At 46.2% G+C, this 10,441-nt stretch overlaps 2 non-coding genes across 2 annotated transcripts; one reads left to right on the top strand and one right to left on the bottom strand.

Annotated features, from left to right (window-relative positions):
- Positions 1–262: 262 nt before the first annotated feature.
- On the bottom strand, positions 263–334 carry trnaa-agc (transfer RNA alanine (anticodon AGC)). The gene has a single exon. It is a non-coding gene; the product is annotated as a tRNA-Ala (tRNA).
- Positions 335–6,417: 6,083 nt separating this feature from the next.
- Positions 6,418–6,499, top strand: trnal-uag (transfer RNA leucine (anticodon UAG)). The gene has a single exon. It is a non-coding gene; the product is annotated as a tRNA-Leu (tRNA).
- Positions 6,500–10,441: the final 3,942 nt, after the last annotated feature.

Genomic DNA, 10,441 nt, shown 5'->3' with positions numbered 1-10,441 from the left:
AATGGATTTCTAGTCCTGATAGGGAGAGGGAGCCTCCTGGGTCGCGGAGTGGGGAACCTGATAGGGAGTGGGACGATCCGCCCATTGTGGGTGATTGACAGGGCAGGTTTGATCTATGTTTTCATTTTCAAAAGTAATTTTGAATATTTGTGGAAAGTTCACCCACCTTGAACATGGAGAAGATGTCTTCTGATAGTGAATCGACTGTTGTCACATTTAAGGATCACTTTAGCTGACAAGATGAAGGCTCCAAAGGACCAGCTGGAGATGCCGGGGATTGAACCCAGGGCCTCACACATGCTCAGCATGCGCTCTACCACTGAGCTACACCCCCTCTGGTAGAGTCACTGTTTAACTGGTGAATGAATTTCCAGTTGATTTTAGGAAACCTAGAAGTTCCTCAGGTGCCATCAATCTTAAGTCACTCCTTCACTTTGTGTGTGGTTCAAAGTCAGTGGTTTCATCAGAGCTCAACAACAGAACAAGCTGAAGTCTTCTGGAGAACGAGGGCACCGATCCCACCACCTCTCACATGCTAAGCTAGCGCTCTACCATTGAGCTCCTTCCTCTGCTCAGCAACATAACAGATAATGCAGGTTGACCTTCAGGCTGCTGGGAGGTCAACACCTGAAATATTTCCAGGATTCTGTCTTGTTGGTAGAAACAGTTTGAGGGAAGGAAACCCTCAAACATGATGATGTCATTATTGAAGGCTTTACTGCTCCAAACCTTTGCTTGTTCTTCTGGGGTTGTGAGAGGTTCTGAGTGATGAATGGAAACTGAAGGTTTAGGCATCAGTTCAAAGTAGCAGGAGCTTAAGGGGACATTTCAGATTTGTTGAAGTTGAGTCCGACTGCCTTCTTGTTCATGACGATGGTGATGTCAGAGTTCTTGCTCAGAACGATCCATGCTGTTCCTCCTATTAGTTCTGGAAAGTTGGAGCAAAACGTCATGCAGGGTCACAAGGTCACGTGTTTTGTGTTATCAGCAGATTTAATCTATAGAGTGAGTGACGTGTGGTGTGTTTGTCAGGAGCTTAAAGACCAAAGTTGTTGACGTACAAGAGAAGTAAACACGTCAAAGCTGCTTCATTTTAATGAGTGAAACTGAACATTAAGAGAAGAGTGACAACAAAAATGGAGTCAAGAAGTCGTCTTCAAAACACACACACACACACACACACACACACACACACTCACATAGTCATATACGTGCAGTCAAATGCCAGTAAATTCTGAGTATTTTTGAATCCATTTTCATTTCACTCTTCTCTTTATGTTGCCCCCTGCTGGACAATAGGTTTAAGGTTCATGTGGAAAAAAAGCAGACAATAAATACGACTGAACTATTATTGAAATGCCGGCGACTTCATTCGATCTGAAAGTTCATTGTTGACCAAACAGACACTGATACAACAGGCTTAAAGTCTACCTCCATCGGCTAAAGATGCCCCTGGATCATAAAGCACAGCTCGACTGCTGGCTAACATGCAGGCGTGGGCCCATCACTGAAATCAGCAGTCATGAAAAACTGTGCTAGGCCTCCAGACCCAAGCTTGAAGAGGTTTGAAAACTGGACCCAGGAGAATTTTAACTGAAAACCCCTGCTCTGGAGGATCTGAGGGATGCATGACTGCCCTCTGTTGACCCGTTTAATACAGGAATATCTGAGAAGTACTGAGGACGGCAAAGGGTGCTGATTGGCCAGCAGCCCCACACAGGTCAAAGGTCACCCTCACGGCGGACCAGTTTATTATAATAGTCACGACACCATCCGTTACAGTTGGGTTGGGTTCAGGCTCTTCAGCGCTTCTTATTTTTCCATGAGCTCCTCCAGCTGCTGGTCCGTCTCTCCCCTTTTCTTTCTCTTCTGCTTACTTTTTTGTTTCTTTGTTCTTTAACTTTAAACAGAACTTCTCCTCTCCCCCTTTTCACGGTCACAATACTGTTGACCTCCCGTGAGCCTTGAATCTACATCCTGACCAGTGGAGAGAAGCCCCCTTGTGCCTGAGAAGAGCATCGCGGATCCCAGTGGGAGCCACGGTCGTTGAGATGGAGGCTTGGTAGGCCGTCCCCCCACCAGTTCGTTGGAGAGGTTCCGTACATTGATGAGAACAATCCAGCTGAGAACGTAAGCAGGTCCTGTTGGTTGTCGTGCTGTCACAGTAACAAAGACCAGTGCTGCATCTGTTCAGGCCTCAACTCCTGTCTCACTGCCAGCTCCACCTGACTCCTCAGACTCTGCTCAACCTCCATTCAGGAGTTTTCTTTGTTTGGAGGTCACTGACCCTTCATCCTGAACACCTTCTCACCTGCTACCTTTGCCGTCCACTTGAGTCTCAGATAAATCTTATGATTCATGTCTGATCCTCCATGTGCCTTCATTGCTTTACTGGTATTATTCCTCTGTCTTACGTGCTTCCTTGTTTGTATTCAATCCTCTTAAAATTCCAGGAAGTGTTTCAACTGGTTTTTATATTTGTATGTAAGTCTCTGACCCTCAAAGAACTCACTGACAAGCTGGAACCTGAGACTGAGCGTTTCTCATTGGACTCTAAATTACAACCAGCGGTGCCCTGAGTAACAACTGTGTTAGCATCCTAAAGCTACATCATCACCACCAGCTGATCAAGTCACTACTCTGTACACAAGTCACTGTAACCTAGCAAAGTTGAACCTAGAGGAAAAGTACAGTTGAAGCCAGATGCAAACAGATGTTGATGTTTACTCTGTAGTCCTGGCAGCAAGTGTCCTTGGAGACGTCACTCCAGACACTCGCAGAGCTGACAGAGATGGTTTGACACAACTCATGATGTTACTGCACTGCAACAGTAACGGACCATCGATGGCATCGCTGTGATGGAGGAGGACAAAGAATTCTGTCATCAAGTTTTGTTCATGTTTTGTAAATGTTCTTCTTGATCTCAGAATTTAGTCTTTGATGTCACAGTGCCAGAACGGACCAAACCTGCCTGTGTCAGAGGAAGCAGAATGACATCAGCATCAGGACATTCAGAGCCTTCAGAAACGTGGTGATGGTTTCACCAAAGAGGGACCAGTTCAGTAAATGTGGTCAGGCTTCTGAGAGTCTGGGTTCAAGATGGAGTTTGGGGTTTTAGCGACTCAGAAAAACTGTTTGTGGCTCAGAAAGCAGAGGAGGGCTGATGAAGAGACCTCACAATGAGTGTCATCAAGGAGGAGGAGGTAGTAGACATCACATGGGGGGGGGGGTAGAGCAGCAAGAAGAGAGAGAGGAGGAACAACTTGATTGAATAAAACAAAGACAAACAATCAAAGAGAGTCAAAGCAGAGGGAGCGGCCCTGAGTCACAGTGAATGGTGGAGTTTGATGATCCATCATTCATCTCCTTTAAATGCTGTCAGGGAGGGAGAGCTGTCTGCTGCTGGTGGTGTTCATTCCTCAGTGGGAGCCTCTATGGTTGATGTTCTACTGCCCTCTGGTGGTGAGGCAGTGGGGATGCAGGTGATCTGCTGGTCTGGTTGAACGTGAGTGGACAGAAACCTTGTTGAGGTGACTGGGAGTTCCTGACTGTGGTGAGCTGCCTTGCTCCTCCTCAGGTCTTCATGGTGGCTTTCTGCTGGACTGTTGTTGAAGGGAACATGGCATCCTATCATTTTCAGCTCTGACATCTGGACAGTGGACAGATGTGACATCATCATGGTCTCACTGCCTGCTTTGTTCATGGATCAATGGAACGTTGTGTTGGAACCTTTATTGTAGAACTGCTATGAGCTGAGAGCTCAGTGTTGTTGGAACAACGCAGCTCCACATGGGACTGATGTGATGAAGAGGTTTTTATTGAGCTGAAGCTGGAGAGCAACAATCAAAATGGAGCAGCAAACATAATGTCTGGTCTCTCTCTCTTCTCTTCCCCACCTCTCTGTCTCCTCTCCTCCCTCACCTCCATCTCTCTCCAGCCCTTTTTAGACAGAAAATGTGCCAAATTTGCCGTCTCGTCTGTGTGAAATGGAGGCGTAATATTCCTCTTTTTAAAAAGACACCCCTTGGTGGGCATCAACACTTGATGTGATGTGCAGCTCACACAACCTCAGTCATTGACAACGCAATGACTGAGGTTGGCAGAGCGGGGCAACAACAGACTCTTGAACTGAAACCCAAGATGGAAACCATCTCGGAGCAGTTGGCCGCTCTGCAAAGAGGAGAGTGATGTTGAAGACCAGAAATTTAACTTTACAATTTGGATTGGACTGAAAGAGAAGACAGATTGGAATGTGTGCTCCTCCGCCCAAACCCACAGCTTCCTTATCGGCTGCCCCATTGTTTATTCTCCAGGAGAACTCCTTCTTGTAGCCGACCTTGTAGTCTGGCTGCAGGCCTCACTCTCACTTGCCTCCATTGGGACAACGGACTGTTCAAGTTCAGTGTACATACACAACAAATGTATATGTGCTGCTGTTAATTCTGAAGTGTACCATTATTACGATTAAACTGTGCATTCAGGGAACATTAAAGTGGTTTCAATCGTATTCATCAGGTTGATTTCAGTTTGTAGACGTTAATGATAAATCTTCTATACAAACCAAAGTTAAACACGGTGTTCCTCAAGGTTCAGTGCTGGGGCCAATACTCTTCACTTTATGTATGCTTCCTTTAGGTCATATTATTGGGAAACAGTCCATAAATTTCCATTGTTACACAGATGATACTCAATTATATTTATCAATAAAGCTGGATGAAGGCCAGCAGTTGTCTAAAACTCCATGTATGAGTTCCATCTAGGCTGGACTTTTGTAATTCTTTATTATCAGGCTGCACCAACAAGTGATTAAAGACTTGACAGCTGCACATGTATTGACAGGAACCAGGAAGAGAAACCATCGGAACAATAACATACACTCGTGTAAGATAGTCTGAAGACACTCAAAGATAATTCAGTGTTTGATCAGTGATCAATACGTCAATATAAAGATCAGTAAGTGGTACCAGGTGGATCTTTCCATGGTGACCTCAGAGAAAATAAGATCAGCCCTCTCACCGTCATATCCAATGATGGCTCCATTATGTCAGGTTAACTGAGTTCATTTCCTGCTGCATTATCTGAAAAACGCTTTCTTAAACCAGAACCTCCAAGTTGGGTCTGAACGACCATGATAAATTGCATTATCTACGCAGTTTGAGTCACACCAACACAGAATGGACAAAGGACATTTTTCTGTTGTGTTGTTTCATGTTTTCCTGATCTGGGAAGTTTTTGCAAGACAAATGTCTCTCAAGTGTGTGTTCTCCTCATGAGTGTGTTTACATGCAGGCTTCCTCTTGTGACAACTGATGTCATTGGAAACCATCTTGAGGACATTTGGAGAAAGTTCAATCTTTTAGCTGCAGGTACAGTGACTTACAACACTGCAACAACAACAAAAACACCCCTCCACAAACACTCTTGTCCAACATTTGTGCCCAAATTTTCTCCTCATGAGGCATCAAATCACTACAAAAACTGCCATTAAGTTGATCTGGTTGGCACTGGTATTTGTTCTTGCTGCATCATCGTCCAGCCTCCAACCAGAGGTCCCTCAGTTATCATGGAGCCACAGGTGGAGTCTGGATTCTTTTCTGGAATGAGACGGCAATGACAGTCCTGCAGAGTGACATCACTGACATGAATGGATGACTTCAGTCACATGACTGGATGACTTCAGTCACATGACTGGATGACAGTGTAGATGCCAATAAAGAGGTTGGGGAAATCGTCTCTGAGAATCCAGCTTGAACCCACGCCCTCCTTGTTCTTCAAAAACCCAAACAGCGACCATCAGTCTCCCTCCAATCCTGTACTTGGTTCAATGTTGCTGTTCCATTTTGCAGCAGTAGGTGTCGCTGTGATACCAGGTTCAGTTCAAGAGTCCCAACTCCAGCTCATGTTGGTGACCTCAGTGGCAGGTAAAATGGTGCTTCAGTGGATCATGTGATCAACTCATGTGTGTCCTCACTGCTCCACAGGTCTGTCAAATGTTCTGTAAAATAGTTGGACCCAGCAGAGCTGCTAGATTAGGAGTTGATGGAGTCGTTGCAGATACCAGGGTCCAGTTCCATCCTCACTACCCCTGGTGACCATGTCAAAGTGTCCTTGAGTGAGATACTGAACCCCCAAATACTTCTGATGAGTAGATTGGCTCCTTGCATGGCAGCCTTCAGCATCAGTGTGTGAGTGTGTGTGAATGAGAGGACATTGTTCAGCTCCTTGAGTGCTGCTGAGGTAGAAAGGCTCTGTACAAACTGAGTCCTTTTACCATTTCTTTCCTGCTTCTAGCAGCGCTGTTGTCACTTCCTGTGACCGTGGAGGGAAGGGGTCCCCCTTCAGAATAAGTTTGATATCATGATGTTACTTCCTCTTCAACATGCCTTTAGCAGACCAACTCAGAGAACAGCTCAGTGAGGTAGTGTGGCCGAGCGGTCTAAGGCGCTGGATTTAGGCTCCAGTCTCTGAGGAGGCGTGGGTTCAAATCCCACCACTGCCATCATGTCCCAGGTCACTGGAGAGGTGTGGCAGGTTTCTCACAGCCTCTCCTCTCTCTTCCACTGATGTCTTCAAACCTGTGACCAGAAGAAGAATCCTCCTGTGAGTCCACAGACCTGAGCACTGCTGCTCTGACTACCAGGTTACTTCCTGGTTATCAGAGTGAAGTCATGGTGAGGTGGTCAGTTGTTCATTTTGTTTTATGACAGAGGCCTCATTGTGAATTAAATAATTTTAATTCTTTACTTGTAGTTTCACGCTGTTTCGATTGAAAAAGGCGAGTTCCTGGAGAAGATCTTCCAGGGCGTCCAGGTTAAAGCGGTGCCCCAGCTGGCACCAGGCGCTGACCCAGGTCCTGCATGGGAGATACTGTCAGTTCTGTTCTGCCCTGCTCACAACCACAGGCTGGTGTTGAGGCCTGCAGCAACCAGGGCCCCAGTCACCAAGAGTATAAAGGCTGGACATTGTGGCAGTGGGAGGAGTCAAAATGAAGACAGACCAATGAGAGCAGGACGTTACTGGAGAAGTCATCCATCCACTTTCTATTCTTATCCTTTAAGGGTCATGGGGGGGGGGGTGATCCCAGGTGACATTGTTCAAGAGGCAGGGTTCACCCTGGACAGGTCACCAGTCCATCAGGAGAAATGAGGTGGTCGGTATCATGCAACCTAAACTAAAACATTAGTCAGATCAAATTCAGATTAAAGCAAGAGTCTCCAGATCAAAGTCAGAATTCCTGATGATGTCATCAGGGCTTTGACAGTAGCTAGAATTCTGTCTTTGATCTAAGGAGGACATAAAAGAAACCCAATTGAGGAAAGCAGAGGAGAACATTCAGCTTCATTAGAAACACTTGAACTGTTGAACAGTAGAATTTGTTAGAAACAGTTTACAACACTGAGTGACAGGTTTGAAGAGGGAAGAGTTTTCTACTTTAAATTTAATTCTAACTTCAAAGTCGTCAAGTCAATTTTATTTATTTTGTGCCAAATCCCAACAGAAGTTATCTCATGACACTTTACAAGTTTATCTAATGAGACAGGTACCCTGGAAGGTATCACCTTGGCCCCCAGCACCACCCGAAGGAACCGAGGAGGTCTCTTTGATCAGGATCTGTCCTTTCATGCCCACATTCAGCAAATTTCTAGGACTGCTTTCTTTCATTTGTGAAACATTGCTGAGATCAGACACATCCTGTCTCAAAAAGATGCAGGAAAACTAGTCCATGCCTTTGTCACTTCCAGGCTGGATTACTGCAATTCCCTCCTATCAGGCTGCACCAGGAGGTCCCTAAAGACTCTCCAGCTGGTCCAAAATGCTGCTGCCTGACTAGAACTAGTAGAAGAGACCATGTCTCTCCTGTACTGGCCTCTCTGCATGGCTCCCTGTCAAATTTAGAAGAGAATTCAAAATTCTCCTTCTACCATCCAAGTCCTCAACAGTCAGGCTCCTTCATACCTGACAGAGCTCCTAGTCCCCTATTATCCAGCTAGAACCCTTCACTCCCAGGATGCGGGGTTACTGGTGGTTCCTAGAGTTCTAAAAGTAGAATGGAGCCAGAGCCTTCAGCTATCAGGCTCCCCTCCTGTGGAACCGTCTCACAGTTTCAGTCCAGGATGCAGACACCCTCTTGACCTATAAGAGCAGACGAAAGACCTTCCTTTTTGATCAGGCTTATAGTTGGGCTGCTTAGGCTGGCCCTTAGATATGCTGCTAAAGGCTTAGACTGCTGGGGGATCTCCCATGGTGCACTGGGCTTCTCTCTCCTCCTCTCTGTCCTCCTATATTTGTCATACATAAATCATACTCATATGTATTACTAACTCGTCTCCTTCTCCAGAGCCTTCAGGCTCCCCTCATCCCAGATGTGGGTGCTGCTGGAGGAGGCTGCAGACCTGAAGAGGCTCAAGCTGCCACCCGTAGCTCCACCTGCTCACCGTCTGTTCATCAGTCTCTTCACTTCTCTCTCTCTTTATCTCTGTCCCACTCTTTCCTTCTGCATATCTGTCTTCCTCCATTATCTGTCTTTGTCTCTGCCCCGCTCTCCTGCTCTCTTTCCCTCCAACCGGTCAAAGCAGAAGGCCGTCCCCACTGATCCTGGATCTGCTCGACGTTCCTGTCTGTTAAAAGGAAGTTTTTTGTCGCCGCTGTTGCAGGATGTGCTGCTGGTGGAGAACTGTTGGGTGGAGGTTCATTGAAGGAGTTTGGTTCTAGACCTGCTCTACTAGTAAAGAGTCATGAGAGAACTTTTGTTGTGATTTGGCGCAATACAAATAAAATGACTTGACCAGTGTTATTTGTGGTCTTTTGTTAATTGCATGCCACATGAAATTATTATTGGTCACTTTCCTAGCAACAGTCTCACAGTGGCAAGACAAGAACACTTCTACTTTTGATGATGACAGTTTGTTCAACACTAAACTTCATCCAGTACCATGTTGTCAAACACTGAAACCTCCACAGCACCTGAACAGGGACTTGAACCCTGGACCCTCACATTAAAAGTCTGATGCTCTACCATCTGAGCTCCTCAGGCTCTTTCTACAGCATTGAGACAGGAACAGAAACACCTGTGAAGGTCAAACTGATGCTTTCTTGACTTGTTCAGTCCTCCATGTTGAAGTCCACCATGCTTTTGATTGGCTCTGATTCTCTGTGGCAAAATCCAACAAGAGGCTCCAAAAATGTCCTGAATGTCACAAGAATGCACAGGACAAGATGTTAGTTTCCTTCATGTCTGCAGTTCCTCCACTGGAAAGTAAAGTCAATGCTGCTCCTCTGCTGAAACCTGGGATCGGACCAGGGACCTTTAGATCTTCAGTCTAAGGCTCTCCCAACTGAGCTGGTTCAGTTCTGAGTGAGGGCCCTGCTTCTCTCATTTATAATCTCTTCCACTCTCACTGGACCTTAGAGAGGATTGGAGCTTCTGAAGTCCTGACACAAATCAAACCAGGGACTTTAAACTACACAGTGAAGGAGTTGATCATCAAGGTTGATGGCAGCTTATTAAGTTCTATCTTTGATCAAATATAAGAAATGTAAATGAATTCAACATTGATTGCATTTCTCTCCTTTCTTTGGTGCCCTCAGACTTTCTGAGAACTGTAGGAGGAACTGCTCTCTGTTCTGTGTTTGTTCTGCTCAATGGAGGAAGGAACCAAGGACCGGAGCTCTAAGTTTTCCAGTTCCTACATCAGTGAATGGACTTTCTGTGCTGCAAGGAGCCAAAGCTACAAAGGAGGATTACAGAGTTTGTCCTTGCTGGAGTCAGTGACTTAATAGAGTCTAACAAAGGGTTGGACCTGAATGAGACAGTCACCCTTCAACATGGGGTCATGGCAGAGTGAACCAAGAACACTACAATGGGGGTGAGAGTGGAGCCATGATAGATTCACACTTCATCACCTCCACCATCATGTGGACCACCTGATCACCTCTCCCTCAACCTCTAATTAACTCATTCCCTGACCGGGAATCGAACTCAGGCCATGGCGGTGAGAGCGCCAAATCCTAGCCACTAGACCATCAGGGACCACACTGAGCTCTCCAACAACAGAGACTATAGACAATGACTCAAGAACACAGGACTCTGTGGTCTCAGCTTGAGATGCAGAGGGTCCACCAAGACCACCAGACACCTCAGCCCCCTAAAGACAGTCCACCCCCAGGATCAGCTTCTATCACTCAGTGGTCCAGAACCATTATGGAGCCTGATCAGGAATGTGAGCAAAGCTCTTGGAACAGGCCTGCTGCCACCACAACTAAGATCCTGCAGGTCACTAGAAACTCCAGTGTCCAGCTGACAAGTGGACGTTCCTCTGATCTGTGGTGGTGCTGAGTTTAGCAAACACCTCCAACAAGAAGATGAAGGAGGCCATCAACTCCTCCAAGCTCAACATCTATACTGGCTTTACTGGGAGGTCAGGAGGTCAAAGCAGATCTT

Source organism: Aulostomus chinensis, chromosome 1 (genome assembly GCF_037954235.1).
Source record: "Aulostomus chinensis isolate RoL2024-O1b breed Wild chromosome 1, RoL_Achi_v1.0, whole genome shotgun sequence".
NCBI classification, from domain to species: domain Eukaryota; kingdom Metazoa; phylum Chordata; class Actinopteri; order Syngnathiformes; family Aulostomidae; genus Aulostomus; species Aulostomus chinensis.
This window is presented reverse-complemented; position numbering and strand designations above follow the sequence as displayed.